Below are 27,284 nucleotides of genomic sequence, written 5' to 3'. Positions count from 1 at the left end.
GCCAGGCACCTATTTGCAGTACTCTGTAATTCAGGCGCTATGAAGAAGTGAAACCACTCCTGCACGATATAATAGTGGAACCGCTATTGACGGAAGAGGTATTTCTGGTTTAAATTTCTTTGAGTTATTTATTATTATAGAGTGTGGTTGATGAACTGTATAAGGGGCACGAATATATGGGCTAATAGTGTGTGCCACACATTGCGCATACTGTGACATGGGTTAACACTAGGAATAAGTGCTGGCGATAGGTGTCTGGTTCAGTACACTGGAATTTCAACACCTATTTAATTTAACCTATATTATGTAACAGCATACAACGTCTTACCTCAATTATGATCCAGGCAAAAAGTTGACGGCTGCGATCAGGTATTGTTCAGTTAACAGATGGCAGCTTCTGTGCCACTGTCTTATAAAGGAATTGGAAATGAATACAAATCACCTAAATGACTGCTAAAAGTGACAGAAAAAGTCACACCCAAGTTGATTTCGAAAAAGAAACTTAGGTCATGCCTGCACATACATGTTTATTCTTCTGCGTTTCATTTAAAGACGTGTATGAAATATTTTAAACATGGGACAACACTCGAGTATGCGTGCCTCAATTCCACTAGGCAAAAAGAGACTATAACATTAAAAAAAAAATGGAGCGCAATGTTTCTGTGGCAGAAGTCACAACTTATTTGCCCAGGCTCTAGAGAGAAAAGACAGATGCAAATAAAACATTTAAATTAGGGGCCCAGGCCTCAGAATGTTCAGAGGAAGATTTAAAACAAGTGACATGAAACTTCAACCTTTTAATTTAGGATGCTTCTGGGCACAACTCCCCTCCTTAGTCAGTGAAACCCCCCAAAAGCCATTTATCAAATACAGTAGGTAGCTACCTGCCACTCGTGAGTTATTTGCGCACCCGAATGCTAATGTCCAAAAACCTCAAAGGGAGAAAGCTGGAGGACGGCGATGAACAAGAATATAAATCACCGCCGGCTTAAGGATGCCTGGAATGTGCCAGTGGCAGGGTTCATGAATGAAATCCCCACAACAAAGCATCCCAGGGCAGACTGGGACGACCGGGCCTACCTTATTTCCACCCCTAATTATAGCTCCTTATTTCACAGAGCCAATTTGTCAAACTCTAGTTAAATCTCTAAGACACTTGTGTTGAACAAAAAATGCATATTGGAACACATACCCATTTGCTCAAAACATGAACGATAAACATGTTCAGAAATAGTGCCTTTTCCACCTTCTGCACTGTGGAATTTGGACAGATGGGGATGGGATCCAAAAAGCATTGGCAAGCTAGCTGGATCCTCTTAGTACGAATGGAGCCCAATTACACAGATTTTTACAGGGAAGTTACCTTTTACAAAAGAGATCATTCCGATGGGGAGATCAAGACATGGCTAAGCGCGAATATCTCCAAAAGCTAACACCTGCCCCTGAGCAGTTCTTAGCCATGTTATCCAATGGTAGGTGGATAACATGGCTAAGAGCATTAGCTAGGTAATGCGTGAATATCGCTGACTTTTCAGCGATATTCATGCATTTCGGCCGATTTTTATCGCTTAGGAGATATACCTTGATAATAGCAAGGTTCCTAAGCAATAAAAATTGCCGCAGCTCGGCGATGAAAATATCGCCGCTAAACCAACATATCAATAATTATCGCTAGTTGTTGGTAATATGCCGCTCTGTACTCTTTCATCTATGGCGATGTTAGCAGCAACGAAGCAGAGTGACTAACATGGATAACTAGGTGGCTGTTTTTTGTTTATAAATGTTAGTTTGAAATACGAGTGCTTTCACAACAGTCCCTGATGCTCCACCGCTTTTTTTATTACGCAGGTTTTATGTGCCCGAACCAGTGGCTGTGCGCACTCTGCAACAGATCTATTGGTAAGTTTGCAATTGTACTTTAAGAGGAAGTTGGAAGGTTTTGGAGGTTTTTTTAGCAGCATACATACATTATTTGCTTCCTTTGACTCTGGTGACAGACTGCTGATCAATGTTAAATAAATGCTTGGACTTAGGGGTTCACTTTCCACTTTCATCTTCCTCTATCTTGCCCCCTGCATGTGCTTTTGATAACTGTGCCAGTGAATGTCTAGCCTGGTTTTATCTGATTTCTGGGAATCCGGCGAGCAGCTCATGAGAAGCGATCGATCCCGGAAGAAGAAAGGGGGGAATATACGTTTGATTGAGACCGCCTGAGGGGCGAGTTCTGTAAGCCTTCCTATGCAACACTGTGTGCTTTATGTCCCGGGGATGTGTGTTTGTGTGTGGATGTGTGTGTGAGCGTGTGTGTGTGTCTGTGGGAGGGGTGTCTATGTGTGTGTGTGTGAATTGATGTGTGGGAGTGTGTGTGAGTCTGTATGTGTGTGCGTGTCTCTGTGTGTGGGCGTTGTTTTTGTAGCTCTGACAAACTTTCTCTATGTCTCTCCCAGGAGTGGTCTCTCCTTCTTTCCCCTATATGACAATGACGTTCATCTAATTCTCATGTTTTTCTTATCCCTTCATGGCGAGCTTTGTGTAACTAAAACTACCTCGTTGTCTCAGGAACTGCTCTTAGATGACTCACCAGTTTCAGGCATGCTAGCTAGCTCGAAATGGATTACCTGGAGAACGTGCAATTTTTCATTTATAACAAACACGTCGGTCGCATTCATGCAGCAGAATTTGTGGAATAATTTAATCACAGCTGTTTCTTATAAGGTGGAAAACATTGAAAATGCAGGTCCTTCTGGGGTTTTGTCATAACTCCAAATATGCCAAGATTTTTCATACCTTCCTGTTCTGACTTTGCATCAATGTTTTGACAAACCGGCAGAAATGTTTTTGCACTAGTCGGAAATGGTGGTTTTCACCTTCCTGACAATGTTGGGGCAAATTACCCCGGCATGGATTTTAAGCTTTATTCTAAGGTTTATTTAGGCATTAATGGTAATGTAACAAAACTGGTGCTCATGCAAAGCGCTCTGATACCCGATGTCTCGGGTCTAGTTTGCGCTATATAATACAAAAAATAGAAAAATCAGTTGTTGGCCTATATATGGAGGTGCGTTGGAAGTCTGGCAGAGCTAGCCTATGTTTGTGGTCCCAGTAGTGAAATAGCATCAAGCGGCAGCGCAGAAGTTTAATGCGCCTGCTGCAAAGAAAATGTACCTGATGCAGATCACAAAATGCATATGATGTAAATAGGTCAGTGAGTCACTGCTTTTGTCAGAGAGATCCTTTAGTTACTTGCAGTTTGTAAGTTAAAATCCTAACATACAACAGCGAGCTATTAACTGTCATCTAAGAGCTGCATGCAAACTGCAAGGAAAAAATTGGAGCGTTATGTTCTTTTCCCCACAGTCTTTGTTGGATTACCCTCGGGTTTAAAAAATAAATTGTTATCTTTCCATTTTCAGCACCTGGTAAAGCCTGACAACCTGAAACATTACCACATTTTGGGGCCATTTTTCGGCAAACAACAAGAGGACCCCAACCTCTGATCTTTCACCCGGGCTACCACCCAGCAAACACCAGTGTTAAAGGTAAGGAAACTAATGCTATATTTTTTTTACATGGGAGTTAGGCTATGTATGTGGTCACTCTCAAGGCCATCAAACAGTGACTGTTTCAGTGCCTCCAGCAACCACTATGGCACAGAGAGGCAGGAGGCAGTAAGGCTGTATTTTTAGCAGTCATTTTGTGGAAAGGGGAGCTGTTGGAGATGTATTAAGATACTGCACAAGATATATGTATTTATACTGAAATTTGATATTATTACACTGCACCTTATACGTTGTACTTTGATTATTGTCAGGTTTCTGTAATATATATATTGGTAAGGCCAGCAACACCATCATGAATACAGTACAAGAAAGAGCTGATTACAAGGTCATTCCAGGCACGGCCACTTGAAGAAAAACTACATTTAAAGCAATTAGGACCTCATCAGCCTGACATAAACCTGCAGAAAACTTCCCAGGACAGAGGAAAAATGTCAAAACGTACATTCTCAAATGCCTGGTACACAAAAGCTGATTGGCTTACAGGGTGCCCTATAAGAAATTCTCCATTCTGCTTTCCCTGCTTGCTGTTTGGTGGTGCCTTTTCTAGGACATGTCAAGGAATCACTGACTTGAAGCATTTGTCGGAAAAAATAAAGAAGCATGCATACACAAGAAAACCTGATGAGACTGGCAATGTTGGGGGAAGATGCACCAATTGAGCAGCAGATAAATGATGCATATCGCGAAACCATACAAAAACACAATTAAGCCGTTGATAAGAACAGACTAATTCTATCCAAGATAATTAATTGCATTAGTTTCTGTGGTGCTTCCGAACTGGCATTGCGAGGCCATGATGAATCAGAAAGTTCCTCAAAACCTGGGATCTTCAGAGGCCTAGTGGATTTAATAGCAAGCATGGACAAGGATTTGGAAACACATTTAGCAAGTGCTACAGTCTTTGAGGGCACTTCTAAAACAATACAAAATGAACTCCTTGAGTGTATGCCCGAGATTATAAGAAGCCATATTGTGCAAGAGTTGCAAAAAAAACAGACTTTGTGGCTATTCAGGCTGATGACACCACTGATGTGGCCACTAAAACACAGTCCGAATTAGTGTTTTGGTACCTTGAAAGTGACAGAAACGTTGTGAAGAGGTTCTATGGTTGCACACATTTAAGAGACACTAGTGCAGCAATCATTACTGAAGCTATACTGTGTCAACGAACTAATTCTTCCGGAGCTGCCTCAAAAACAAAAACTTATCGCACAAAACTATGATGGTGCGTCCCTAATGAGTGGAAGCCTTAGTGGAGTACAGAAACGAATTCGATATGTGTACCCTAATGCTCATTATGTGCACTGTTATGCCCACCAACTCAATCTTATTATGCAACAGGCAGTATCAAAGATCAGAGAGACACAAATTTTCTTTCAGGATATAGGAGGCATGGCAGCATTCTTCTCACGTTCCCCCAAAAGAAAAGAAGCCCTTCATGAGATTGTGGACAAAAGCGTTCAAAGGGGATCCTCAACTCGTTGGAACTTTAACATTCGTACAGTCAACCTAATCTTTGAAAATACGGAGAGCCTTGAGAAATGTTTTGTCGCCATAGAAGCCAATGATGAGTTTGATCACACAAGTCAGAATGAAGCCCAGGGCTTTATTAGAACACTACAAGACAGAGAGTTTCAGTTCTTACATTTTTATTTCATGAAATAATGTGTGGTGTTGACGTGTTATACAGTCAGTTACAAGGAAAAGACATAGATACTGTCTTTGTGAAAGAAAATACCACTACATTTGTACAAAGCATAAGGAAAGTGAGAGATTGGGTTGACAATTTAGAGAGCAAACTTCCGGAGCATTCTACTTTTGCAAACCGCAGGCAAAACATCACCTCTCTGGTTTGAATTGCAAAGGAGATATGTGACATTGTAATTGTGCAGGCACAAGAACATTTTTCATTCACTAAACATTTGGTGGGTGCCACATTATTGCAAAGTCAAGAGTTTGCAAAATATGATGAATCCTTCCCGGGGGGTGCTCTGAATGAGGCTGGGCAAGCATATCCTATGCTCAAAAAAGAGCAGCTGAGAACTGAGTTGACTGTACAGTACGCAATGCCTGTGTACTGGAAGGCCACAAGGGCCTTGAATTTGCTGACTTTAATACATAAACTGAATATGGAAAAGCGATGCTCTCTGTAGAGAGCAAGCTAGTCCAAAAAATACCGGACTTCAACATGAAAGTTATTGACAAGTTTGCTAGAGAGACGAAAGTTTGAAAGAGAGACGTGCTGATTTCATTAACAAAAAGTGAATGCTACTACTTGTTTGTTAAATAAAAAATTACTGTGAGTGAGGTACTCAGAAATGCATTGTTATCTCTGTTTTTAAAAGTTTTCTAGTGTTTGTTCTACTTGGGGACTAAACAGATTTTACTGATCAAATGGCATATTAAGTACATTCTGTTTCACCTAAACACTATAAACTGTGTGAAAAGACATGCGTGATAAAGTCACATGTGTTCTAATGGAAACGTGGTAAAGGTAATGCTTGGTTCCCAATGCTTTGTGAAGGCTGTTTCCCAACTGCTGTGCAACGTTTTCTATTTTTAGAGCTGAGATTTTCATGAAAGTCTTATAGTCTGAATTCAGCAGCGTAATAGGACGGAATGTATGAAGCTCTGTGGTTATACTGAATAAGCAGCTATGTATGTTATGGCATCTATTAATGTAATAACTGCACTTTCACAATTGCTTTATTAACCTTCCTTCTTTCTCAAATTTTCTTGAAAATGCACGATTTTTCTTCTCTTTTTTCAAAATGTTCCCCCTTATGGTGGTTCGAGCTCGCTCGCTCACTACGGTGCAGTATGCAAATTGTAAAGTAGGCACTTATTTTGGGAATGGAGCCTGATGACATTTCAAACAATGGCATGTGCTACTCTTTCACAGTGGTAAACACTTGGGTCAGTTGGTAAATCTACTCATGCCTGTCATGACATCACCAGTGTGCCACAGATGACATAAAAGGCATGTACATTGTTGAATACGATTTCTACACAATGCCATTCTGTACACCAGTACAAACAGACAGCTAGCACTGCCTGCGATTATGCTGCATCAATGGACCGCCAACCTGACTCATCCTTACATAATTTTGCGGTCCATAAAAAGAGGACCAATTATTTGGTTAAAACTGGAAATTCCAATAGCTCAGTCTTTTTCATATTTCACCGCTACCCCACCCATCTTCTCGTACTTTCAGTCTACCTGCAACACACTGAACTTACGGATACGACATCCATTCATCCATCGTCAAGTAGGTCCATTCCTTGGGCATTGATACATCTATGTGTATATTTAATGCCAGACACGTCATGCTACGTTGATCTAGAACGTCGCCGCCTTACAAAAAGGTTTACAGTTTGTAAATACTACAGCTGACCCCCCTTGTCCTCATCTGCCTTATGTTACCTTCATGTCTCTTCATGGACCCAGTTCACACAGGCAAAGTAAATCTCCCAGCACCTGTTTCGTCTTCCACAGTCCCTGGAGAGGCTTTAGTTCTGGCCCCATCTTCTGCAACTTCTCTTGACTCCCCTGAGTATGTAGAAAGCCAGGCAGGTGGACAGTGTGACCTGTCATCTGAAAGCGGGTTATTATAATAGACTTTGTAGCAATTAGGCTTTTTTCGCCAACTGTTGGAATGAATAAATAATTGGTCAGATAACATTACGATAAGATATGTCCTCCTCGCTGTCAAAATGTATTGCATGCCATGACATCTATTTCTCTAATCCTACCATCTTCATAAATTAAATATGTAAATAAAGATGGACCCTCGCAATTTAGATTTTGCCTTATCTGTAAATATGTTCACCATTCATTCCATCTCCCTACTGCTCTTCGTTATCTGTTAGTTGTGAAGTGCTGCATTGCCTTTAGAGTTAGGTCTGTACTATTGAAGCACCTTTTCTAAATGAATAAAACATAAATACATAAGGATATTAACCGCCATTAATAGAGATGTTTTCAACTAACGGGCTCCAAGTCAAACCAAATAGGCAATGTGAAGCTTAAGTTTTTAACAATGTCTGCTGAAACTCCGAGATGATTACTCCACAGCATTTACAGCTGCCCATCTTCAAGTGTATGTGGTATATGACGCATCTAAGCCCTTCCTGCTGTGCATGTTATCCTTGGGATCAGCTGTGTAAGGGAGTCCTAAGGAGCTACGCCGCACCTTCTTCATCCCATGCTCCGATGAACACTGTAAAATAAATATACATACTTGCTGCCCTGTAACTCACCCCCGCCACCATCTGCCCATACTTTAAAAAAAACACGAAAACCTAACTGCCGCCTTACCATGCTCCATTCACACCTTTGCTAGCTCACTAGCTTTACCCAAATATTCAAAAAAGAATCTGGTGTGCTACAATCCTCCCAACCCACTCTTTATGGCACCCTGCAATGCCCATATATTCTTATAACAAAGCCTGATGCCCTGATGTCCTGTCACTCCCTCCAACAAATCCGCATCTACACCTTCCCCTTCCATGCTCAATATTAAAAAATAAAATGCCGATACCCTTCCACCACTTGACCCATGTTCCATGCATCAATAAGGGAATGGGGAGCCTGTGCCATGCTGGCAGCGTCTCTGGCTCAGCCAATTGCAGCTCGCAGAAAAATTCCCTGTCAGTTACAGGTCTGCACAGACTATTGGCTGACATGGAACGAAGGTTTGCCGTACGCACTGACCTGAGAGCAGCACGTGCAGGGTCCAGAGGCCCTCTTCGTATGGATCTCTGTAGAAGCATGAGAGGTGGGGAGGTGGGGAAGCAATTGCTTCGCCGACGCCAATGCCACAACAGCAGTGAAAAATAGATATCTTTTTTTCACTTCAGTGATGTAAAGGTAGTAAATGACTAGATTTCGAACCCGGTGTTCATGCTGTGGCTTTGAAGAATCCATAGACGATAGATTTCTAAAACTACCCACGTGAACCTCTTTTAGGATGCACACCACTTAACTGACCGTTCCGCACACAAAAAGGTAAATATCATGTTTACAAGGCAGTAAGTACCATATTACATCGATTTGCAATGAAAGGTTCATCTTTCCTTCCATATTCATAACACAACGTTCTCTGATTATTTCCTGTTTTTATTTAACTTCCCAAATCGTGATTGGTTTCTCTTCGTCGTCCATACGACGAGAAGAGGCCTTACATGTGCTGAAAATCATTAATGCATTGTACAATATCTTTCACACAGTAATGGAAGATCTGAAAAGTAAAAACAGAGGACCTGGTTTGCCCATAATCACATCTATATATTTATTGGCATATTAACGAATGTGTTGGGAAACCATACAAAATGAAAAAGAGGAAGAAAAAAATACAAACTTTTAAACCAGGCTTACCCTTACGGACATCAAGAATCATGAGTCTCCTACCTCTGGTACCCTGACTAACTCAGGCCTTTTATCTTTACAGAACACTGTGAAGACATCATTTTGTAATATCTACCTAGGTTCCTGATGTTCAGAGGTACTGTAGCAAAGGCTGTGATTCGCAAAATCATAGGGTTGTGACAGCACAATATAATGGATCTATTTTAAAAAACCCTTTTACAAGTCAGAAAAGTTTTTCTGAAACATAAAAGGGCCTGTTGTGGCCCTGTCCAAATCTCAAATAAGAGGGGCCATGAAAGGGGTGTCCCCCTTCTATCTTTGATTCTTAGAGAAATGAGTCAATGGTTTGCGACCACAATTATGATTGTACACCATTGACCAGATAACCAAACCTCAACAGGGGGTGGTATCTTATTCAAAAACAGGAAGTTGTTCCGGGAAGCTGTCCCTGTGGGACATCTTCCCGTTTGGGAATGTTGATGGTAGCCTCAGAGGGAGAAGGCAGTGGTCAAAAGACCACTGGGCAGCGCTCAAAACCACTGCCTTTTGCCCCCAATTTCCTCCCAAACATGAGTTTGTTAGGTCGAGCCTAGCGTCAGCGCGCATGCTCTGCTCACTCTGCGAGGCTTGCAGTAGTCAAGTTTGCTGTGGAAGCCTCGCCTTCTCTCCACCCATATTTTTGATTGGCTACTTTCATTGTCCTTGGTAAATGCTGGGTTCCAATTGATAATGAGGCTTTTTAGTGCCTTCTTGTTACCGCCATGTCGCCATTTTTTACCTCCCATGAGGACTGGATCTTTTAATTGTGCCGTTACACAGTCTCCTTCATAAGTTGGTAAGCACTATATTTTTTTTATTTGCAGCGCGGTTCGCTTTCACTTTAGCGGCCGCACTTGTTTATTTCATTACTTTGCCGCACGGGCAGAAGGGAAGCGTTTCCACTCACTAATCTAACAAGTATTTGCAATGCAATAGTTCTCGCATTTACGCGAGGTTGAGCTATTGACATTGCAAATAACAATGCCTTTTATTTTTGTTTTAGTTTTAAAAACATAAACGAAAGGCTTTGTCATTTACAATGAAATAGCTTAAACTTGCGTAAATGCGAGACCTATTGCATTGCAAATGCCTGTTTTAAAACAGCACCGGACCACTAAATGGACACAGACTGCTTTAAAATAATTCCTCTGGTTTGGGACTGTAAATTTCTCTAGCAGGCCTTTATCCCTCCTTTTAGCCATCCACAGATGGCTGCAAATGCAGTATGCCAAACAAATATTCATTAGGAAGGTTGTTTTGCAACCCGCTGCAAATGTACTGGTGGCGATGGGACTTATTAGTGCATCAGTTGCACATAAGTTGCATTGAGGAATGCATTCCCATGGTAAACCAGTTGGTTCAAATTACACGTTTGAGCATGGGTATAGTACATCTGGGCCTAGCTTCACTTTATCGACTCTTTGCCTTCTGGAGCTCTTCTTGCCTCATACTTAATTTGGTACACTTCTTGAAAGGTGTAAATGCTATGCTCTGCTTTACAAATTTTATTAACCCCTTAAGTGCTGCCGTCGGCCAACGGTCGTTGCGAGCACTACCTTGCCAGTGCTGCGCACAACCGTTGGCCGACGGTCCAGCATTCATTCTTCGAACGTTCAGCACTGGGCGCTGTACGTTCGACGCTCCTATGAGGTTAATAAGCTGTGTAAATCAAGTGTGAGTTTACATATTATACACAACACCATTCCATTTACCAATAATTGCATGCTTTGGTGTCATAACCAAGAGCCCCCGTTTTGCAAGGCGGTGGGTGCTGATTTTTCACAGCAGCGTAAAAAAACCTAGCCTTGCTAGTTTGCCCTCATGCCAGTAAGAATACATTGCTTGTAAACGCCGCACTGGGCATTCTGGCCCTGTAAGTAGAATCAGCAACATATCTTTCAATGCCCATTTCTACCCAACCCTCCAATGGTCTGGACAAAGGATGTGTGAGCTTGTGGCAGACAGTGCAGTCTGTTTCATTTGCACCTTTCAAGCTGTGGCAAGTTGGACATTCCATTTACCACAACCCCGCAGTTCTGTTTGATGGCGACAATGAAAACAAAGAGCATTGTTTTTACGGTACCCATCTTTAAAATAGACCAGCGCCATCTCCATTACCTATGAAGAATCAGGAGCTGCATTTCTCTACCTTTTAGTACATTACATTGATGATGTACTTGGTATGACACAAGGTAATGTATTGTTTGTTCAGTTTGTCATAGTTTCTATATGTACATGCCTTGAACCATGCTGTGCGTGTGTCTAGCAGGTTACTCACCGTTTATTTTTACAAAGTTGGATCATATGCTGTAATGGCCCTTCATCTGTGTTTTCAGAATGGTATCTGCAAAGAAAAGATACATGTCTCAATGAATAAATAAATGCAATAAGGCATAAGGTTCATAAATACAAACCACCCAATCAAAGATTAAGACCATAATTCTATTGTCATGTTCAACGGGTACATATGCTCCTAATTATCAAAATTGTATGGACGTTTCATAGGTATTTAGAGTCTTTGGTAGATTATGGGGGAATGGTATTATAGGAAGGCTTGTAAGATCAGAATATATTATTGAGAGAAGAAAAAATGTATTATTTGGGAGATTTCCTTCAGTCAAGGGCCAGGGTAAATGCGTATTCAGGGTATTAAAGGGAACCATCTCCATATAGAACATCTTCGACCCTCAACCGGATCGCATCAGTATCACAGCTCAGCTTCCCATCACAGCTGAAGAGCAAAACGCTGACCTTGTGGCCCTCAAATACCACAGTCAAAATTACTGCTACCATGAAGACCATCCACTAAGGGGCTCAATCTGACCACTGCTCCCACCACGCCTTCACACAAGGACTCCTACCAATTAGAGAAGCACTAACTCCAATCCTCAATGCCTCCATCAACCCAGCCACATTTATGAGGACAAGGAAACATGCCACTGTCATGCACTTGCTCAAGAAACCATTCACTGACCCAGCTATGCTTTCCCAATAGAGACCTATCTCCCTTCAACCATACCCACCAAAGGTCTTAGAGAAACTAATAAACCGCCACCTCACTGACCAACTCAGCAACCACCAACTCCTTTGATGCCACGCAGTCCGGATTTAGGCAAAACAACAGTAATGAAACAGCACTCATTGCCACCACAGATGACTGTTTTGTTACATATAGATGTGGCGTAGCCTTACTGCGCTTAAGCCAAACCCTTTCTTGTTCCCAGACCACAGATGACATCAGCATGATTGTCCACAGAGGAGACACCTTAGCAGTCATTCTCCTGGACCACTCTGCAGCATTTGACACAGTTTCACATCCCAAACTCATCACGTGCCTGCATGAGATTGGCATCCAAAGGCCTGCTCTTCCGCTGGCTCTGCTCCTTCTTAACGAATAGAATACAAGCTGTCAGCATAGCACCTTACTCCGCAGAAGCCCGCAAACTTATCTGTGGAATGCATCAAGGTTCATTGCTCCTCAATGGATACATGATCCCTCTGGCCAACGTCATCCACGCATGCGACAACAACACCCTACGCCGACGACATGCACCTCATACTCTCCCCATCAGATAAGACCCCCAACACAAGAAACAGGTTCCTTTCCTGCATTACCAAAGTCGCTAGCTGCTTGAAAGCCAGCTGTGTCAAACTCAACATCAGCAAGACAGAAGTAGTGATTTTGTCAAAAGCACTTCGCCATGGGACTTAAATTGGTGGCTGGCTGAACTTGGACCCACACCCAGCACCCACGCCAGGAATCTCAGATGGCTCCCATTAGGGTGGGCAAATTGGGGGATTTCCCCTACCAGTATGGGCCTTTTTGAATCGAGCAACTCAGTGGAATGCAGGGTGGTGTATATTGTTTGAATTCATGCACATTATCCTATACAGAATGCCTTCAACATCAATGTGTAGTTCAAAACAACTATTTTGCCTTATTTATGTCACAGAAAATCCAGGCAATTCCAGCCAATAGAGAACATTGTACCTTTCTACCATTCTGCATTCCCACAATTCTCCTGATTGAAATGCTGCCCCCATTTGTGGGTTTACCTAGATCACATTGAGGGACTGCACCAAAACGGTAACCATGTGAAGATCTCATTGAACCCACATTGACATCAATCACATGGTGTGGGTTTTCTCTGCTCTCTGTTGTGGGTGTTAGTACTCCCCACATTAATGCAGAGTAGTTTTAATTGGCAGAAGTGTGGGAATGCTGGGACATAGGACCTTTGTTTATCTTCGTTGATTTTAGAACTTTCCCTCCGGAAAATATGAGAAAAATCTGTGATTTAGTTTAAGTTTGACATTTGCAGGGCATTCTGGGTATGGATAAGCACTGACCTTAGGCCAAAATACCATGGTCCTGCCTGTTCTGAGAGCTGTGACAAGAGATATCACAGCAAAACTTTTGTTGATACCATTTTTGGAAAAAACATCACACTTTTTTGCACAGCATTTTTTCCATATATAAAAAACAAAATCTTGCAGCTGTTTGACTGGGTACTTGGTTCCCTCCTTAGGAATCTACAAAACCTTGGTACCTTTGGAATCTCTAAAACGTGGATAACTTTTGTGGAAATAAACTATGGGAACTTAAATGCTATCTGCCTCAAATAGCAAAAAAACGGACTTGGCGCTGGAAGTGAAAGCATTAGGACTTAACAAGTTAAATCATGACCTAAACAAGTATGCATATTACAGGCAGCCAGAAAGTTAAATTGTCACTTAAACTCTTTGTCATGGGAATTATAATAAGCATTGGAAAAGCTAATAGATCGCAACTTCATAATGTGAGTGCCAAGCTACTGACTTTGCCAATGCTTGATTGTAAAGCATTGCTTTGAAAAGTTTTTTAAAAATCTGAAGGAAAGAAAACACGAAAACACGTAATGGTATTTCAGAACTGCACATTAAATTCAATATTTTCAATCTTTATGAAAAACCTGCTAGATTTTTTTTTAATACTTTTCACTCAGGGCGTACATTTCACCTACTCTTCCTATTAGCTGCCTGTTATGATACATATTTACATCACCCCAGATCTGTCCCTTGGACTCAATGCTCCTAGGGCGCACCCAGGATGATGAGCTCTCGGTGCAAATGTTTCTATTTCCATCACTGTCTGTAAGGTATTCAGACCAGATAGCTAGTACTCCAGTCCTCCCATTCTGAGGCTGTCATCTTTTCATTTATGTACGTTTTAATTTATATACGAATGTGTGCGTAGCTAGTGGCTCTACACATGCACTAAGTGTGTCTGCGTTGGGGGAGTGGGGGTGTTAAAAGTCAGACTCCTCGAGGTGACCTGAGGGCGAAGTTGCCCCCATTCTGGCTGCTGACCTCTGAGTACCAGCCCCGCTCCCCTTGTTTCTCTCTGACGCTGTTGTGACTTCAGACGTTTAGATTGCCGCAGACACAATCACTCTGCCAGAACGATTCTCTTCAACCCTCCATATTTATTTTAATAAACTACACACCTAAATCACATGAACAGAGTCTCGGATTACACTTGGCTGGGAGTTTAAAAATAGAGCTTGTGAATGTTGCTAGGCGCGCTATAGGGCGAGCTGGCTCCCTTTTTCACAGGCTGCTCCGTGATACTGTCAGGTGTGAAAGTCCTCGTGTTTTGTGCCCTGCATGGTATGTCCCGTTGAAGCATTCAGACAGCTCTGTGAACCGAAACGTTTCCAGCCCCTCGCAGCATCCGTACAAAAGCGAATAAAAACATCCAGAAACATTCATTGAAATCGATGCACTAGCAGCTATCTATATTATCATTAGAAACATGAGGGTGCAATGGCATAGAAAATTCGAACAGAATGACATTTCCAGCCCCCTTTCCCCACAGTACTAAGGGCGTTTCTATGCTTCTATTCTCGAGGATTTACCACTGTCAAGTTGAGTCAATAAAAAAGAGGACCTACTTTATTACTTGATTCTTCAGCGAGTTAGGCGGAGAAGGAAAGGGTATCCAAAGTGTGACATGTAAACTCCTACTGAGCACAAGATACCAGTGCCTTGTGCATCATTATGCATGTTTACACAAGTTTCGAAATTATCATAGGAGTATTTCACAACCCGTCTATTCAGCTGCCAAAAGCCAAAGCAACATAAATAAGCTTTCTTATTAATGCACTGGTACATAGGGTACCCACTGCACATACATACTTGCTTTTGAGTGCTAGTTTCCCAACATACCTGCGGCTGCATCACAAAGGTCTGCGCCGCCTTGGCGCAGAGCTGTTGAGGCTCCTGCAGTGTGTAAACTGAATTCATTTAACCGGATAGTCCTCCTAGCTGTATACTTATTTTTATACAGTACACTTAGGAAACAATGAGAGACATGTTTGCCTCTTTCAGTTTCTGAGCACTGTGTCTAAAATAATGTGTTAACTCTTGACAGATTGTAGGTGCATAAAAACAGGTGCCTGTCATGCCTATCACGATTTCGTCCAAGGTGGTATTTTAAGTTGGAACTAGATTTTGGTGTAATTGATCAGAATCAGTAAGGAAAGGTCCCATGTCCACCCATGCAGGTGGATCTGTAATTTAGGGATCTAGTTATCCCGCGTGTAGGCACCACCTCCGTTGAGGTCTACTGCCCGCCACTACCACACCATGCTCCCACTGCCTTCACTTGTGATAGTGATATTCCCCAGTTGCTGGGACACAGGTCAGTGGCAGGAGAATGGCTGGGCAGTGGTGGGCATCAGATTGGCAGTGAAAGTGCCTCTGTTCTGCAGTTCCAGTTTTGCCCAGCGGTCTAGCAGGGCCTACTAGATTAACAAGCAGGGGCCTCTGCATCCCACTACCAGTCTTCCTCCCTAGTAGACCATAATAATACTTGGCAGTGAGTGCCACTACCCTTTCATAACAAGGTGAGTGGTTGGCCGATCGGTGGTGGATACATGTATCCTGTCATCTCATTGGTGCTATCTCTTCCTCCACACGCATTGCCATTTGTAAGAAAGAGGGCGCCATTGGTAAGAAAGAGGGCACCATTGGAGAAAGGTATCTACCACCTTCATCCATCAAGATAAAACTGGGGCCTAACTGTTAATTTCTTCTATGCTTGAGAAGTCCTGTATTTCTCGGATTCTAGCCCATATGGCAGTGAGTTGCTTTAACTGTCAACATGAATTATAACATCTCTAAAAAAACACACCAATGTTTTCTATGCCATAAATGGCTCAAAAATGTTGCCAGCTGTTTTCCTTGTGCACATTACATCCATGTGTCTAGCAGTCAATGTCCAGATTTACCGTAACCTGCTGTGTCTGTGCACATTGTATACCCCGTGTTTATGCAGTTAGCTCATCCTTCACATGCACCCACCCCCACATACATCCTACAGCTCTTTCTGATCACAGCATAACCAAGTATCACTGCATCTCACTAACTGTAACAACAGCACTGCCTCAGCCTAGGGTTTCAGTCGTAGGTCTAGAATGGCCAAATCCATTCCAAATCGTATCAATCAATGTAAGATACACTTGCATACAATGGATCTAAATGGAAATTATTTTACATTAGTATCCCGAATATCGGTCAAAGGTCAAGTCTTCTTGGACCTACCCTGGTTACTCCTGATTTATGATGCCCTACGCAATCATGGAAGGGGCATAGCTATCACGGTGCAGCCGGTGCAATGTACCAGGGTCCAAAAGGGAAGGGATCCCATTCTGCTTAGGATGGGTAATGGTTCTTTGGATAAGCTGCCCACTTGCCCACTCCTATTTCTTTGGTCGAAGCCTACAAGAAGAGTGCAGCTGTCTGGTTTGCTAACAACATCTTGAGGACACTCTGAAAGATTCCCGGGAAATAAAATCCGCCCGTTACTTACCATTGGCTTTGTAGCTCACATATGCTTGCTTTCTATCTGCTGCCTTTATTTGCTTTAGGCTTTACAGCTTGAGTTTGTCCCGCCCCAATATTTGCTGTATTCTTCCAAGTTTTCCTTTTTTTGTAAACTGGCCTTCAAATATTGTTCTTATCTTGTCATATTTGTTGTGCATTCAAAGATAGAGGTCAAATGTCAGGCTCTGTCTCAGTAGGGAGCTTGGCTTTTACTTTTCTTTCTCAGACTTCAAAGTGAGAGGATTTATGTGACAATAATGCTGGTTACTAAGGTGTGCACTAGGAAGGCTATACAATGTTATTTTATTTTCTGGCACAAAACAAAATGTAATTGTCTGTAAATGAACTGTGTAGATATTTGAGAATCTATCAGAATTAGGAAAGCACAAAAGATGGGCATTATTTGTGGTGGAAACAAATATTTTGGTAGATCAAAACAAATCAGTACAATAGGTAATGGCATTTCCACTCATTATCATTTGTGTTCTGCATACCTTTATACGTAAAACTGTATGTATGTGCAAATGTAATGGTAGTTTCAATTAAAGATGTGTTTTCTGTGACGGCAGTGTGCTATCCTACCATGCATTTTACCCACTCCAATAATAATACTTTATTTGATTTGTAAAAATCATGAAAGGGTGGATCCTACCACCATGTGATAAACATCAACATCTTTGAGTCAACATAAAAAGAGCATAAAATGACATGATAAAACGATCGTTAAAATGACACAAGTCGTTAGCGACTTTGCACAAATATACAAACAAAAGTAATAAAAAAAACAGGTATAACACTTTGTAAGGGGATAACTATCTCATTAAGACATGGGGACCATCAAATGAGTGTTGTGACAGGGGATACGATATACTTAGGGGCTTATATTTAATTAAATGTAACTGTCACCTATTGTCTCAGATAAAGTGCATTTGCAGGGGGAGCGGGGAAGAGGGTATCTATTGAGAAAATGAGGGTGGGTCCAGAACCAGCCGCGGGGAGACAATGTGACCCAGTTCATCTTTTATTGCTACCTTTTTTTCAAGCTCTTGGGCAGCAAAAGCCAGGAATTTTATAGTTTTGCAATAAAGTTGTATCGAAGACCCGCTAAGGCATTTTATCACAGCCGCCCTAAAGGTCCTGACTAGTGCTTCTCTTAGGAGTGGTTTCAAGAGGATCTTCCTTTGATTTTGTAATGCCGGGCAAATGCATAATAAATGCAGTAATGACTCTTCACCCTTGTCACAGAGGCGACAGTCTGAAGTTGACCAGGTCCGTAACCATTTGGGGGTAAGGTCTTTGCCCGAGTAACAACCCAACCTCAAAAGACTTAGTTTCCTCTTGTAATGATCCCTGAAACATTCTTGAAAATAAGGTTGTTGTTTCAGTTATTTTACCCACTCCACTCCACATTACTGCACAATACTCTGCAACACTCCACATTATGCCACACCACTCTATGTCACCTCACACTGCATCACTACACTCTACTACGCTCTACTCTACAATGATTTAATCTACTCTATGCCAATGCACTTCACTCTACTATGCAGCACTGCACTATTCGCCGCTGCACTCCACATCACTCAAGTCTATGCCACTCCACTCTACTCTGCACCACTCTATTTTGCAACACTGAACTCTACACCAATGCACTCTACTCTGTGCCAGTGCTCTCTTTGCCAATCCACTCTACGTCAATCTAGTCTACTCTGTATCACTCTACTCCACATCATTGCACTCTATGCCACTGCACTCTATTCTACACCACTCCACTCTACAGTGTGCCACTCCACTCCAGTTCACTCTACTCTGAAACAATATACTCTGCTCCACTCTGCGCCACTCCACTCTGCTCCAATTCAGTCTGCAGCACTCTATTCTATGTCACTGCACTCTACACCATTTAACTCAAACCAATGCACTCTATGCCACTGCACTCTACGCCACTATAATCTACTCTGCAACACTCTATGTCACTCCACTCTATGCCTCTGCACTCTACAGAATTGTACTCTACATCACTGCAATGTACAGCACTCTGTTCTACTCTGCACCACTGTACATTATGCCACTGCTCTCAATGCCACTTTGCAATACAACTCTTTACTCTACACCAATGCACTATACACAACTCTACTATACACCACTGCACTCTATGAGTCTACTCTGCAACACTGCACTCTCTGCCACTGACTATATACCACTCTATACCATTGCACTCTACTTTACGCCACTCAACTCTACACCACTCTAGTGCACTCGACGCCAATGCACTGTACACCACTACACTCTGCATTGCTCCACCCTATGCCACTGAACACTATACCAGTCCACTCTAAACTAATCTAATCTACTGTGCACCAGTGCACTCTGACACTGCACTCTATGTCACTTCACTCTACACCCCTCTACTTTACACCACTCTACTCTATGCCAATGCACTCTACTTTACAATCCATCACTTCATTCTTCACCACAGCACTCTACACCACTACAGTCTAGGCCACTCCACTCTACTCTACACCACTCCACTCTACGCCACTTCACTCTAATCTGAAACAATCTTCTCTACGCCACTGCACTCTATGCCACTGCACTCTACAGCACTCTACTCCCAACCACAGTATTTTATGCCAATTTACTCTGCACCACTCTACTCAAAACCAATGTACTCTATGTCATGATACTCTATGCCAACTACTCTGCTCCACTGCATTCTATGACTCTGTACTCTAATCTGTAACACTCTATTCTATTCCACTACACTCTATGCTACTCTACACCATTGAGCTCTACGTCTTTGCACTCTGTCACTCTATTCTACTCTGAAGCCTTGTACCATACACCGCTGCTCTCTACAGCACTCTACTCTGCAATGCTGTATGCTACCGAATTGTACACCAGTGCACTCTAAACCAGTGAACTCTACAAAACTCTACTATGCAAAACTGCACTCTCCTCCACAGAACTCTTTGCCACTTTACAGTGCAGCTCTGCACTCTATACCACTGCACTCTATGTGACTGCACTACACTCTATGCCAGTCTACTCTGAATCACTCCACTCTGGGCCACTGAAATCTACGCCACTGCAATCTATGCCACTACACTTTAACCCACTCTAATCTGCTTTGTACCACTGCACTCCACCCCACTCTGCGGTGCTACACTCTACACCTCTGTGCTCTATCCTGCACCACTATACTCTACTCTGAAACTATCTACTCTGCTCCACTCCACCCTGCTTCACTCCACTCTGCTCTACTCTGCACCACTCTACTTTATCCCACTCTACTCTATGTCACTGCAATCTATGCCAATGCTGTTATGTGCCCAAGTTAGGCCCCTGTAGCAATGCTGCACGTTTTCTTACATTGTCCTCTTTCTACATGATAACATTTTTTGCTGTGACTTTTTGCACATATTTGTGTGCATGACAATATTGGATTAGTTTACTTTGCTTACACATCTGGCTTCACGCACCATTATCATGATACCTCTACATCAAATGTCATTCCATATTCATCCTCGGGGCGACAGGCCTATCTGCATATCCACAACAATGCTACTCTGCGTATACCTCGCAAGGATGCTTTTTTATTATAAAGAACCATTTCTGGGGGTTAGCAGAGGAGACACTTCCACTGACATAGAAACACCCGCAAGCTGAGGCTTCGCTATGCATCTGTCTAACATCTCCATGAGGGGGTCCAGTTCGTGACCCAGACGGGGTCCTAAATTCTTTCCTGCCAGGTAATGGGGTTGGATGATCTTATGGGGGGATTCTTCGCTATACACCTACATACATTCTAGAAACACATAGAGTAGGGATTGCATGATAGGAGTATGTCTGATTACTACCTTGTTTATATGCCTGTACATATACACTGTATTAGAACCATGGTGAAACTATATCTGCTATTCACTATTTTGGTGCTTGTAATCACTTTCATATGCTTTTGTCTACTACCCCAGAACATGTATGCTATACAAGAATAACGTGGGTTCAATAAATATATTGAAATCATCCCATTGTATATTCTCTATGTATTTCTCTGAGAGCAAGAGTGTACTAGTGACTGGGCGAAAGGGTTCTAGATTTGTTACCACAATCCCTGAGGGGTCAGGGTAGTCATGTTCAGTGGTTGCCAGGAACTATTTGTTCCTTGTTTGGGTTAGGGGGGCTTATGGTGGCACTGTGAGTTAGCTGGTACCTAGACCAACATATACCATGGGGGTGTTTGGAATCAGTCTAGGCAGCTTATCCAAAGTTTATGTTGTCCACAAACATGCATATCCTAAGGATTAGTGGGAACTACATGACAATGCATTCTACACCACTTTACTCAAAACCAAGGCACTCTATGCCACTGCACTCTACGCACGTCTACTTTGCACTACTGCACTTTATGCCATTTTACTCTAGGCCACTCTACTCCACTCTACCACACTACGACACTCCACTCCACAATACTCCACTCTATGATGCTCTAACCTATTAAACTCTATGCATTCTACTCCACCCTACACTATTTGCTGCTCTATGACACTACTACAGCCTTACAATGCCCTGTGAAACTTCCTCTATACCACTCCATGCCATTTTACTCCACTCTATTCTACAAGACACTACCCCACTCTACTCCACTCCACTACTACATTCTAATCCACTCCACACCACCCCATGCCACTCTATGCCACCCCACTTTATGACACTCTACACCATTCCACAAAACTCGATTCCACTCCACTCTACAACACTCTACTTCACTCTGACACTATTCCACTTTACGCCACACACATTATTCCCTCCACACCACTTCATAGCACTTTATGCCACTCCACTCTACGCCACTCCATGACACACCACTTCACTTCACTCCATGCTACTCAACTCTGCCATACACCACTCCACACCACTCCATGAGTCTCTACACCACTCCATAATACTCTGCTCCACTCCACTTTAAACACGCTACTGTACGACACTCCACGTTCCTTTATGCCACTAACTTTTAGCCATGTCAAACAGCATCCACTCTGGTTTACAACATGATTAACACATATTGGCGAATCCCATGTAGTTCTTGCATAGGTGAGGCCTATTGGCTTTTCCAAAGCTTGTTTTCTTGGGTGTCTGCCTGGGGCCTGGCTTGAAATCTATTCTATATGGTTGAATGAGGGGCCAGACAGGCAGCCACACATAGTAGGTGGGCAGCGCTTACATTTTGGAATTCAGAGGCTGTATTCTTTGGCAGTGTAAGGAGATCTGCTCTTCAGACAGGGTTAGAGAGAGGCTGAGTCCAGAGCTAGAGAAAGGTAGAGGACAGCGAGATGAAGAATGAGATGATGGTATGTACCAAAAGTGTGAGAGACAAGGAGTGGACTAATGAACTGAGTGGAGGTATGAGAGATAAGGAGAACATGGTGAGTGGTGAGAAACGAGGGGGTAAATGAGCGAGAAAGGGGAATTCTAGAGAGTAATGAGAGAAAGGTAGGCAGAATGAAAGGGTACAGGCTCATTAGGTGAGAGAGGACCAAACTGATATGAAAGAAGATAATAACTTAGTGAAAGTGTAAAAAAGGGTAGTACAGAATGATGAGCAACAGAGAAGGAGAGCAATGAGCAGCGATGTAGCAAATGTGCCATGCGCCCTAGTGAAAGCAAAGAAAATGGGCCCAACTAACTTTGGGTCAAGTTAGCAAAAGATAGTCACGATTGAGGAACAGAGGACCCCTCACACGACTAGACCACAGTGTGATTGGGCTAATTATAGCCACACCTCTTGCCGGAAACCTTACTTATGGACTGAAGCAGGTTGTGATGAGAGTCAAAGAGAAGAAGCACGAGAGGAAAGTGCATTGAGTCTCAAGCTAGAAAAGGGTGATGTTTCAGAAAATTAAAGAGAAAGATATGTGTGTGAAGGTGATGCTAAATTGTATTGAACTTAAACAAGTAATAAATCAATATTACAGATATAGGTATAAGCTTTCTGGCAAGAGGTATATCAATAATTAGTAGAATAGCACAGTGGCCCAATAGTGTGAGGGGCCCTGTGCTCCTTAATTGTGGCTTTCTTTTGCTAACTTAAACCAGTGGTAGTTGGTCCCATTTTCCATGCTTGCACCAGGGCCCATGGCACTCATGTTACGCCACTGAATCTTGGGTTCGGGACGTGGAGCAAAATCGCTCATACTGTGATTTTGCAAATGAAGTCTTACAGGTTTTTCACTTAGTACCAACAAATTTGCTTCTCAAAAAATCTACCCTAGTTATGTGTTAAAACATCCTACGAATGTCACATAGTTGGTCTTCTGCGTATGTGTGTATCGTGATGGAATTCATCACATCTACCCAAAGTAAGTACTGTGCATTGAAAAGATGCAGAGCATATTTGGTAAGGAGGCTCTGTATTGCACATATTTCATGATGACTCAAAAAGCCAAAACACGTTTTAAATCGCATGCTGGCTTCAAACAGCATGGGCCCGATAAAAACATCTTGGGCATCTGGTCTTTCTATACACGCACCATAAAATCCTATCTGCAAACGGAAATGTGTAACTAGAAATGATCTCCTCTTTATGCCAAAAAACAGGTACTTATTACATTCAGGGAAATGGCTCTGGCTCATTAGTGTGTGTCTAAAACAGAGGAGTGTACTCTCAATTCAACACTACAGTTATAATTCAAGTGGCCACAACTGACATTAAATAGAAGATGAAGAACTGAAGCGGGATCCTGTTATGGGTGTGTCCAATAGAGAGGCCTCTTTTCTCTAGCTAGGGATTTTTTATATGAGGTACCATGCATGGGGTGGGGGGTGCACATGGGGGGTACCTATGGTACCCTCCTGCATTTGTATGCAGAAAGCGGAAGGCACCGCGCGGTACCTGCCACTTTCTACATACAAATGCAATGCGTGCATTTTTAACATTGCTGCGGGTGCAGCTTGAAGCCGCACCCGCCGCAATGTTAAAAATAGAGGATCTGACCGCCAGGGTGGCGGTCACATCCTAATTGCACAGGAGGGAACTCCACAGCCCATGCGGAGGTTCCCTCCTGCTCTATGGTGGCGGACGGACTCAGGTCCGTCCGCCGTCATAATGTGCCCCTTAGTCCCCGGCATCTTTAAAAATAGAATTAACAAAGGCAATAGGCCTAACTTCAATGTAACAATACTTGCAAACACAGTCATGCAGAAATGTACTTCAATGCAATAGCAGATTAAAGCAAAACTTACTGACTTTGCCAGTTCTTAGTGGTGGTGGTTGTTGTAATGGGATGATACCTATGAGATACCTACATAGAACAATTTCTAACCATGCAGTTCCTACTGATAGAAAAGGAGCTTTGTTGTATCAATAATGACTCTGAATGTAAAGGGGGCCTATGAAAGGCATGTTTCAGTATTTATTTGGCAGCTACTGTTCTACCAGGCTGCCTGTCCTCAGTGAGAGAGTCTCTGTGTAATTGTTGAGTCCTCATCTGTGCAGCTCGGATACAGGTTAACATCATGACATATGGTGCCTTTTAAAGATTGTGCTCTTGTATAACGAGTACAAGAATATTGTGGCACGCAAATAACATGAACAAAATATTGACTGACAAAACATTGAAAAGGAAGAACGTAGACGGAAATGGTAAGCATATATTTACTACTCTTAATGCATATATATATTCACTGAAAAAACAAAGTTTACAAGGACGTTTTAGTTAGGAAACAGAACAAAAAACATAGAAACTCAATAAAAAAAATCAAAGGTTGGAAGAACGTTACAGTTAGGCAAAAAATGTCACTTGTACAAAGCCAGTAAAATTCAGCAGTTATAGTCACCTGAGTTAACTATATCTTACTCCACGCAATGAACTGTTTGTGACCTCCCATATTACATCACTCATGACATGGTCAGTGGCATCACTGATGACATCTCAACTGTAACTTGTAACCTTTGAGACTCTGTGAGTGAGTGTCACAGTGTGTCTGTGTTGGAAAGCGAGGCATTATTTGTGAGGCCTGTACAAACAATATGTCTATGTTTGACCATCACTGGGAACCAAACACCCCATTGTAGCACTAGACTCTCAGAAGGTAGCATTGCAGGGCAGTCTAAAGCTAACTCAAGGGAGGTGGTGTGGATTAGTAATCGCCATTTATAAGTACGCAGAACTAACACTCAATAATTGATTGCCAAGTCTATACTTTTCTTTATAAACAGGAAAATTATGTTTATTACACACACACTCTACTCAATACTGCAAAAATGTAAAAATATACATCAGCTGTTGGAATTACGTCATGACTTTACATCACATTCCCACCCCTCCCATAGGGGGGAGGGGTGTAGTACCACTACTCCCATGTATGCACATCATCCTGTGGAGAAGTGTGGCTCACTGGTTAGAGCAGGCAGACCCTGAAGCAGAGGTCAGACCCGGGACCAGGGTTCAATTCCCGACGCGGCAGGGTCTTGAGCTCAAATGTCCATGGACTCGATAATTCTCGCTTCGGTGCCTGACCTAATCATGGGTTCAAACTCTGCAACTCTGGGCATTAAGCTTGCTTAATCTCCACAACGGCCCCCGCGGCGGGATGCCTGGCTTTCACCTTGGGGATGCCCTGTAGGGGCTATCTCACAGGGAAAAGCCAGGACGGGTTCCCAAGGCAAGCGCGGAGATACCCCTTCGGGGGTCGATTCAGGCGCTATATAAGAAACATAATAATAATAATAATAATAATAATCCTGCCCCCCAAATGCAGTGGGTTGACCATAACCTGGAGAGAGGACCTTTCCCACTGGTAATATCCCATTGGTAGCCCACCTCATTATCTCACCAAGCATTTATAATGGGAACACCTGCCATAGTGATATATAACCCTGACTGAGCATCTCATACTGACCATACAATATATACCCTTGAATCACAGTGGTGGACAGTCTGGGTTGTTGTTCAACTGACGCAGTAGCAAGAATACATGCCTAAACTCAACTGCCCTTAGAATGGCAGGTACTTAACATATTTGATAACAGTTATCATGAAATTCAATTAAATCCCCTAAAAGGCATCACTGTTATAATCACAGGATTAAGCATTTACAACCAGGCACCTTAGCAGGAATGCCTAGCAACATAACCCCGCTTTGCTCATGATTTCACAAATCACATGTGACTTCCAGTCCCCAAAAGAATCAACATCTTGTAAATGCACCACTGCACAATTTCACCTTTCCATCTCTAGAGGGTATCACTTCAGTGACCATCCATGTTTAACCTTCCACACTTCAGTGCAGCCCCACGCTTCAGCGCCCAACTGTACAACAAAAGTTCCAGAATTAGATTAGCTTTACAAACTATGGCTAACCCTGAGGCGTTTCTTCTTTTAAGTCCCCCAGAGACTGACGGTAGGGACTTCCACTCTTCATGCTGGGGGAGTCTGTGTCCTCCTGCAGCTCCCCGGCACCTTTTCCAACAAAGGGGGGAGACCCTCCTCCTCTGGAGGCTACCTCGCGCCCTGAAGACGCAGCACTCCCCATGCGTTATGAGGCATTATGGGGTGCTTCGTGCTCAGAGTGCACATATCAGAGCAGGGGTTCTCCCACTGCTCTGGGGAGAGCCAGCTGTCCTGGCCGGTGGCCTCATGCTGCATCTGCCCTTTGTTGGGGGGCAGTCTGTTGTACTCAATGAGAAGATGGATACTTCATGTAAGATAGATCAAGTTACTTTATTTAAGTTAGTTAGTTAAGATATAAAGGAAACCCCATCAGGAGCAGCTGTCCTGCTGCTGCTGAGCAGCAGGGAAACACAAGTTATAACACAGTCCCACCCAGACCCCTTTCATTGCAGGTGAGGTGAAGAGCAGCTCGGGGAGCCCACCCCGGCTGCTCTTGCCGACCTCCATCTGGCCAGCACTTTGGCATGCTGCTGCAGGAGCCGGCGCTTCCATTATGGTCTGCCCACTACAGCTGGCAGACACGGAGGCTGCTGCTGGTCTGGCGGGGCCTTGGGGGAGTGTGGCGGCACTCCCCCTCCTTCCTCCTTCCACGGGGGAGTGTGGTGGCACTCCCCCTCCTCTAGGCTTCACACGGGCCCGGAGTTAGGGATCCCTGGCCCAAAGGATGGGTCGCGGAGAGCGGGTCCCCAGGGGACTGATTTTCACCAATTTGGCCTCTTCTTGCTCATGATGGCCTGCCCTAGCCACCTGGAGCACTTCTCACCACCCTCCTGGGGCTAGGAGAGGGAGCTCTGAAAGGAGCTGTCTTCACTGGCTCCCTGCGCCAGCCTTTCACCTGGCTCTCCTTCTGTGCCTCTCTTCTCTTTGCGCAGAGGCCCAGGCTTCTCCTTACTGGCCCTGGACTCCCTCAAAGGTGCAGTCCAGAGTCCTGGGAAAGTCAAGGGTTTCCTCTTTCCAACTGCCCATGGCAATAGGCTCCAGCACCAGTCTTCCTCAGCA

General features: G+C 43.2%; 1 protein-coding gene across 3 annotated transcripts in view; it reads right to left on the bottom strand.

The window, feature by feature from the left end:
* The window catches only part of SLC16A12 (solute carrier family 16 member 12), an 812,734-nt gene that overhangs the window by 406,617 nt on the left and 378,833 nt on the right, over positions 1–27,284 (bottom strand). For 2 of the 3 annotated variants that reach the window (XM_086921988.1, XM_086921986.1), the window contains exon 2: positions 11,246–11,311. The gene's annotated coding sequence lies outside the window, so the exon portion shown is untranslated. Of the gene's footprint in view, positions 1–11,245; positions 11,312–14,900; positions 14,953–27,284 lie in introns of those variants that run through there. The other variant, XM_086921987.1, reaches the window with a different exon arrangement.

The sequence above is a fragment of the Lissotriton vulgaris genome, chromosome 5 (assembly GCF_964263255.1).
Source record: "Lissotriton vulgaris chromosome 5, aLisVul1.2, whole genome shotgun sequence".
Classification (NCBI taxonomy): Eukaryota; Metazoa; Chordata; class Amphibia; order Caudata; family Salamandridae; genus Lissotriton; species Lissotriton vulgaris.
The sequence above is the reverse complement of the archived record's forward strand: the minus strand, read 5'-3'. Positions and strand labels throughout refer to the sequence as shown.